Consider the following 7356-nt stretch of genomic DNA (forward strand, 5'->3'; position numbering starts at 1 on the left):
ACTAAAAACTTATTTTCAAAAATAAGTATAAAAAAGATTTGGAAATGGGAAGAAAAGGATAGCCTGCAGATTCAAAAAATTAAAGAACTTTGTAAAAATCTTCCAGAACTTTATATTCCAGAAGAAAATGACTATTTAATAGTAGAAACAGATGCTTCAGACAAGACCTGGTCAGGTTGTCTAAAAGCTAAAAAAGCTGAAAAAAGCTTGAACAAAGAAAAAGAATCACTAGATTCTAAACATTCCTCAAAGGAATTACTATGCAGATATATCTCTGGAACATTTACACCAACAGAACAGAGGTATACTACCCATGAAAAAGAAACTCTAGCAGCAATAAAAACTATTAAGAAATGGAGGATTGATCTACTTCCCAAGGAATTTACATTACGAACAGACTCAAGTTATTTAACAGGTTTTATTAGATATAATTTACAATCTGATTATAATCAGGGTCGTCTAGTAAGATGGCAAATGTTTTTATTACAATACCCAATAAAAATTGAGTACATTAAAGGAAATAAAAATATTATTGCAGATACATTGACAAGAGAATGGAGTTCATTATCAACACAATGAATCAAGAAATCCAGAAGCTTGAACAAGAGCTTGAAAAGTGTAATCACTGTCAGCAGCTAAGAGCTCAAATTCAATCCATCAAGAAGGCCATGGAAGCAATGAAAGTAACCCAACAAGCAACATTACCCACTTCAATACCAATGCTGACAACACCATCAGAGTTCAGCCAGCTAAGCGTGGTGGACCAGCCACAAAACCCAAAATCAAAACTAATTTTTTCTGAAAAAATCCTTGAAAATAAAACTCTGGCAGAAATAGTTAAAAAATCAACCCAGGACAAAAAATATTATGTCATCTACAATGGCCCAATGAAAGGAGTCTATGACGATTGGGCCAAAGCAGCCCCATTTACTCATCAACCCAGAACTATTCACAAGGGAGGATTCTTAACAATAGAAGAAGCAAAAGAATCCCTCAGAGAATATGAAGTGCTCCATCCAGAGCAGATTTTAAAAAGAGCAGAAAAAGCTCCAGTCCAAATCCAAAGAACAGCCCAAGCCCAAAGGACTGGACTAATGAAAAATATTCCTACAAGAACTGAAATTAATGACAAGAAAAGGGTCTGCAGATCAAACTGTAGAGAAACCTTAAATCTGGTCCTAAACTGGACTCTAGACAAAAGAGCAACATTGGGATATTATCCCATTAACAAAGAACAGCTAACAAAGCTGGTAATCTTCCCAGAGGCTTCACCCTCCGATACATATCAGTTTTTCCAATACGGATTAATTGATACGATCCTAATTTTTGACAATTTAAATATCATTAAAGAATTTCCTGCAGGTTTTATAGATGCAGTGAAAAAATTTAAAAATATGATTGATACAAGAGAACCAAGGGATATATCCCTAAAATTCACAAGTAGTCAGCCAATCTTCAATGAAGAAGGAGAATGTTTGATCCCAGCATTTCAAGTAGTTTTCATGTCAGTCTTCCCAGGAGACTTCCAACCAATAGAACAAGTTCAAGATCTATCAATTTACAGTGACGAAGGTAGATTGGCTAGCACATTGGCAAGAGTCTTCGAAAGAGCCCAAAAAATAAACAAAGAATCCAGAACAAGAATAAACTACAAAAGCAGAAACACTCTAATTGTTTCTAGTAAGAAAAACCAAATTGAATCAAGAGAAATGAGACTCCTAGTGGATTTTGAATCAGCATTTTACAACTTTTCTGGATTACTGGAAAAACTTCCTGACAGGATAAGGAGGAATCTATGCCATTTACTAAAAGACAAAGAAGATCACAAGTGCCAGCTGTGTGCCTCAGAAATGTCTGAAGAAAGCAACAATGCTGATGACCCCACCCACATGGGAAAAGAAGAGGATGAGATATCTGAGTCATCTATCAACATTATTGTTGAATGACGTAAGAGCTTACATCACAAAAGCACCAATAATGTAGTTGGTGCGAACTAAGTGCTCAGTGACGCATGCAATGACGTCACAAGAAGGGTAAGGATGGGATTTGTCCATCAGACCCAACCATTATAAATAGAGTGCTAAGTCATTTGAAGGAGCATCAGAAATCAGAAAGCAGGAAGCTTAGAGTACTCACAGGCCAGGAGGGCAAAGAGGAAGTAGCTAAGGCGATTCTGGAGTCTGATCCATTAGAAAAATAATTTTAAGAAATTCCCCTCTGGAATTAATTTGTAATATCTCCCCTCTGGAGAAAAACACCTAGTGTAAAATAACATTAAATAAAAGCTCATCTCCAGAAAGGTACATCTTCATCTCAATCTCTTTATATTATGAATTATTTAGAAGAGTTGGAAATAACTGAAGAATCTGATTATTATAAAATAACTGCTTTACTTGATAATGAAAAACAAGCTATTTTAAAATCAGAACTAGATCTCAAGGCAAATGAGAATTTTAAACAAAGCTTTTTAAAAGAAATTTTTAATAGAAAGAACATAATATATTATGGAAAAATGCAGTTTGAAGCACCTGTAAAAATAGAATCTGCTAACGGAGAACTTGAAATAGCTCTAATAGATGAAGAACAAATAAACGAACAAATAAAGAAAATTAAAGATCAACAAAAAAGATCTAAGATCGGATGGATTCATATTAGTACTATCCAAGTTTTAGTAAAATCAACATATATGAAAGGAATTAATTCACCAATAAGTTTAGCAATTTGTGATAAAAGAATTATTGATCCCACAGATCAAATAATCAGAATTATTCATGGAAATTTGGCAAATGTAAATGTTAAATTTAATACCCATATTGGATATGCTATCCCCTTATCAACAAAGAACTTTGATAGATCCATAAGCCTAGCTTATAAGTTTCATAGACAAAGTTTAATGGAACAAGATGACGAACCTTTTTCAATTACATATGCAATAAACTATGCATTAACCAATAGTCATCATAGTATAGAATTTAAAAACAAAGAAGGAATTTATATTGATGATTTATTCCAGAAAATTGTTAAAACTGAAACACCAAGGCGCAAACCTATTGAAAAACCAGTTTTATTATTGAGGGATCCATCAAGAAAATCATGTTCCTCTAGTTTTCGAATAAGAGAATCTAAAATTAATAGTCCTTTAAGCTTATCCCATTTAAAAGACGATGAAAAAGATTCCGAAATAAGAGATTTGACAAAAAAGATTGAAACGCTAAATGAAACTTTAAAAAATAAGCTATGACAATAAATAAAGAAGAAATATATGTATCTTATCAAAATAAGAAACAAGAACTCTTTGAAAGAGAAAATCATTTGAAATATTTAAGGTTTTCTGAAATAGATCAAAGAGCCTTTGAAGTTTTGGTATTATCTTATAATAATTTGAAAAAAGAAGTTGAAGAATTAGAAAAAATAATAGAATCTTTAGAAAATAACAATGAAGCTATGGCAGAAGATGCGGAAATTCTGATATGAAAGATTTTCAAAAAAGAAATCTTATTTCTCTAAAAACAATTAAAAGGAATATGAAAACAAGAATAATGGCTATAGCTATAAAAATGAGAAATTTGGCAACTGAATCTTCGGATTTAGAAGCAGAAATCAAAAAAGTAAATAAAAAGATAATTAGAACAAAAAAATTGATACAACGTTTTAAAACTAAAAAATCAGTCAAAAGTCTAAAAGAAAATATTAAGAATAAACAGATTTATCGTGCTCGTAGATTGCATTATCTTCATATACAGAGTATGATCGCATTACAAGCTTTTGAATCAAGAATACATGTTCAAAATATTCAAGTAATGCAACCTCTACAGGTTGAACCCCTAGAACAAGTACAAATTGAATCTGAACAAGAGTTACATGTACCTTTACAAAATCCTATAATCTAAGAAACATATAAAATATAAAATGCCTGGTTTAGCAAATCAAACGCTACAAGAATTAAAAAATGATCTAGATTTTCAGAAAAGCCAAAAAAGATATTATGAAATAAGATTACAGAATAGTAACATTTACACAAGAAATAGAGAAGAAGTAGAACAATTCTGTAAAAATTGTATAGAATCTATAACAAAAGAAATAGAAAATTTGTTAAAAGAAATAGAAGATTTTAATAATGCAAACCCAACCCAAGAAAGATATTTTTATAAACAAAAATGAAAATTGGTATCAGAGCCAAGTTAACGATTAAGGGTAACACTTTTCTTTAAGTAACACTTTTTAGTGACACACTTCTTTGCCATAAAAGACAAAAATCTGTAAAGATGCATCTTTACAGTAGATGGCACCAAATTTGAATACATCCATTTCAAATAATGGTTTTGGTTTTTGTTTTCTTTTTTATAAAACTTTTTTCTTATTTAACATTCTAGTTTCTTATTTTCTTTTAAATTTATGAAACTGAATTGATAGCTCGTTGTATATTTACAGCAGTTACATTCTTGTCACGACTCAAGCCGTAATTGGTGTTTAGAAAAATCTTCTCAAGTAAGCCTCAAAAATCAATATTACAAAAAACATAACAAATAGAATTTTCAATTATACTAAAAGGTAACACATTCTTAACATCATATTTAAAACATACTCAGCATATTTACATAAAATTCTACTTTAATATTTAGAGCAAGCACGGTCTATTATATTCATCTGGTAAAATATTTACAAAACAACATACTCAAGTCACTAAGGTCGGATCCTGCTTGTGTCATATAGAGCAGTTTAACAAGTCTAAAGAGTTTTAAAATTATTTACACAAAATATCAAGCCCTTAAACAGTAAAAGGCTCACCAACACAAACAAAATTAGAGCGAAACTGATGAAGTTGGATTAGGATCAAAGTCCGTATCTAAAAAAAATAAAAGAACAACAAAGTGAGTTTTGCAACTCAGTGAGTAAGTAGAGCATCTATAGCCCCACAAGAGACAATTGTTGAATTAATAAACTCATAGTTAAAATAAATCCACCTTAATAATAGTGATAAAATTATACTCAAACACAATGATAATTAATTATAAATATCAAGCATTCAAACTTCTTTATTTACAACAATATACGCGAAAGGTTATCTAATTCAGAAAAATCAAAATAACAGACAGAAATCACACTTAGGTTATTTTCCTTCGTGTGAGTTCTAAAACAGACATATTCCACTAGTTTTGTGAACATGAGACAGACAGGAACCATTTCATCTCATATAGTCCTGAAAATACAATTATATACTGACAAGGTGCACCAAGTCTAGTGTTTACTGCCGCTAGCTGCAGTTTCTGTCATAGAACCTTCCAAAATATTTTGACATACAAATTATGATCAAGCTAAAAGTTGTCAAACAAATCAATAAGTGCATCATGAATTCAATAGTAATAATTCATGTAATAACTTTATCCAAATTCAATACTAAATTTACATTCAAAGTGTATACGTAAGATAATATCTACATTGTAATTTAATTTCTCAAATGACAAAATTTATTTCAACACAAAATATTTAATATAACGTCATGTTGACAAATAAGTTAATAAATAACTAAATAATTAATTTTAAAATTATTTTCAATAATTATAAAAATGAAACAATACTAAAATTTAGCGATAGATACAAAGTTTTCTCACAAACTAAATTTCAAGAGAGGGACTTCTACTTTACAGGTTTCAACAAGTAAGGAAAGTGATTCCTTTGAGTTTCTAATACCACAAAATAACAATAATAATTCTAATAAGTTAATCTTAACATCAATTGATATAATAGAACCTATATACCAAAAAAATTTCAAATTCTATCTTATCCTAATCCTAAATTTTTGGATTTATTAATACCCATAATTATAAACATGCTAAAAATTTAAAATATACATAATTATCAATGGAGTTTTGGAATAAAAGGCAACATAAGAGAGCACAATAAATAGGACATAATAGAGTTGGAATAGAAGAAGAGTAGTGAAATTAATTGAAATAAAAGTGTATGGAATTATTGTTGGAGAAGTGACATGAGGGAAGGGAAGCAGACATATTATGGAAGTGAGGAAGGGAGTATGTTGTCTGTGTGTGTATGATGATTCTAGAGAGTGTGTGTGTGTGCCGTTGGTAGGAAATGAAATGTGGGAAAAGTGATGGGCGTGGCCCATCGTTCCTTCCCTTTTTTTTTTAAGGCTCTACAACCTCTCTACCTTTAAAAAATTCGGTCCCTGAAATTCGAACATGAAAATACCTTAAGTTTTGAAAAAATACGGATATTTGTTGCATATTATATTCTCAGGTTCCCAAGTTGCTTCTTCCTCCGAATGATTCTTCCGGACTACTTTTACAGAGACTACTTCTTTATAACGTAACTTCCTTACTTGTCAATCAATTATAGTAATAGGTTCTTCTTCAAATGATAAATCCTCTTTCAATTCCACTAATTGGGGAGTAAGTACATGAGATAGATCATGAAAGTATTTACGTAACATGGACATGTGAAATATCGGATAGATCATAGACAAATAAGGTTGTAGTGCCAAGCGATACGCTACTGCGCCTATTCGTTCCAAGATCTCAAAAGGACTAATATAGCGAGAACTAAGCTTACCCTTTTTACCAAACCTCATCACACCCTTCATAGGTGACACTCAGAGAAAAACTTGATCACCTACTGAGAATTCTAAGTTACGTCTCCTATGACCAGCGTAGGCCATTTGTCTACTTTGAGCTGCTAACAAACGTTCCTTGATTACGCGAATTTTCTCAATTGCATCTTATACCAAATCGGGTCCCAACAGTTTGGCGTCACTAACCTCAAACCCTCCAACTGATGATCTAGATTGCTTTCCATAGAGAGCCTCAAATGGTGCCATTTGAATACTGGCTTGATAGCTATTATTATTAAAAAAACTCAATCAAAGGTAAGTAGCTGTCCCAATTTCCACCAAAATCTAAAACACAACATCTCAACTTATCTTCCAATATGTGAATTGTTCTCTCAGATTGTCTGTCCGTCTGTGGATGGAAGGCTGTACTAAGATCTACTCTTGTTTCAAGCGCATTTTGAAAAGATTTCCAGAAATAAAAGTTAAATTGTGGCCCACGATCTAAAATAATAGACACAGGAGCTCCATGAAGCTTGAATATCTGATCGACATAAAGCTTAGCATATCGGGCTGCGGTATAAGTAGTTTTCACAAGAAAAAAGTGAGTTCACTTCGTCATTCTATCTACTATTATCAGACTGAATCGTAGTCCATAAAACTACGAGGTAAACCTATTACAAAGTCTATGGTAATTCTCTTCCATTCCCATTCAGGTATCTTAATATGTTGTAGCAATCTTACAAGCCTTTGATGTTCAGCTTTAACTTGTTGACAAGTTAAGCAGTGAG

Source organism: Arachis hypogaea, chromosome 6, assembly GCF_003086295.3.
Source record: "Arachis hypogaea cultivar Tifrunner chromosome 6, arahy.Tifrunner.gnm2.J5K5, whole genome shotgun sequence".
Taxonomy (NCBI): domain Eukaryota; kingdom Viridiplantae; phylum Streptophyta; class Magnoliopsida; order Fabales; family Fabaceae; genus Arachis; species Arachis hypogaea.